General features: G+C 41.7%; 1 pseudogene across 1 annotated transcript; it reads right to left on the reverse strand.

Moving 5' to 3' along the window:
- Nucleotides 1-404: 404 nt before the first annotated feature.
- On the reverse strand, nucleotides 405-1082 carry LOC306946039 (gap junction beta-6 protein pseudogene; annotated as a pseudogene). The gene has a single exon. The product of its transcript is annotated as a gap junction beta-6 protein pseudogene (transcript).
- Nucleotides 1083-1443: the final 361 nt, after the last annotated feature.

Raw genomic sequence — 1443 nt, forward strand, 5'->3', positions numbered from 1 at the left:
CTTCACAGAATGCTGGGGAGAAAAAGAGCAGGAAACCACAGTGCCCTGTCTCATTGGCAACAATCATTTGATGCAATCTGTTTGCAATCCCTCTCTCTGTGTGGCACTAGACTTTCTCATTCCCACTTTTCAACAAGTGACCATCACAGCAGGAAGCATACTTAGAAAAGGTGCAGCCAAGAAGGCTGATCTCTCTATTTGTGGATACAGGAATATCAAAGTAGCTCATAATGTTAAAACCTGCCTGAATGGCAGCTTCCTAGAGAGGCTATCATTAAAAAAAAAAAAAATGCCCTTTTGTTTTTATCCTCTTCCTCAAGTATGAAAATATTGCCAATTGTTTTCTGATGCCTAAGTAAGTTTTGAAGGGGTCTGGGAAACCAAGCAATCACGGAACTGGGGAATTATTTTAAAACTGTTGTTTTCCTAGAATCTTTCAGGCAAACTTTTAACACTAAGTAACACAACTCAGCCAGATTCAACATCATGCAGATCCCAGATACAGCAAGCATAAAAATAGTAAACATGGTTTTCTCAGTAGGCCGAGACACAAAACAATCCACCACGTTGGGGCAGGGCCACGCTTCACACTTCACCAGACGAGGCATCTGGTACCCATCATACATGTAGTAGAACACATACATGAAGACTGCTTCAAAGATGATCCTGAAGAAGATGCTGCAGGTATACGTCCACCACAGGGGACCTCGAATGTGAATCTTTTCATTCTTCAGCTCTTCAATATTAATTTTGTCACCATTTCTAAATCGCCTTTTCTTCTCGTGCCTCCTGTAAGCCACGTGCATGGCCACCAGCAGCGCAGGGGTGGAAACGAAGATCAGCTGCAGGGCCCAGAGTCTGATGTGAGAGATGGGGAAAAAGTGATCATAGCAAACATTCTTGCAACCAGGTTGAAGTGTATTGCAGACAAAATCTTGTTGTTCATCTCCCCAGACTCTCTCTGCAGCCACAACCAGGATCATGATACGGAAGATGAACAGGACTGTGAGCCATATCTTGCCAATGCTGGTGGAGTGTTTATTTACACCTCCCAGAACAGTCTGCAGAGTTCCCCAATCCATCTTCTTTTCTGTGTTCTTTCACCTGCAAGATGACATAAAATACCAAATAGTTACTTTCCAAGCAGCAAAGAATCATTTCCAAACTTTCTATAAGCAAGAGGATTTCCTAGCATTCACTCAAGTCGTAGGCAAATTAAGTCACGTTAAGTCTATCTCTACATTTGTGTCTGTATTAGTGGATGATTCAAACAGCTTAATAGACTTTATCCACTCATATATTTATGATGACACTAGCATACTTTGATATTTTTCTAACTAGTTTTTGGGTAGGAAATAAGTTATACCTTCAAGTGTTTCCTTCCTGCATCCCCCAAGCCCTCTTTCTCTTTCTGTGGTAGGCTCTCAGTGCACTTTCCAAATA

The sequence above is a fragment of the Tetrao urogallus genome, assembly GCF_951394365.1.
Source record: "Tetrao urogallus genome assembly, chromosome: 1".
Taxonomy (NCBI): domain Eukaryota; kingdom Metazoa; phylum Chordata; class Aves; order Galliformes; family Phasianidae; genus Tetrao; species Tetrao urogallus.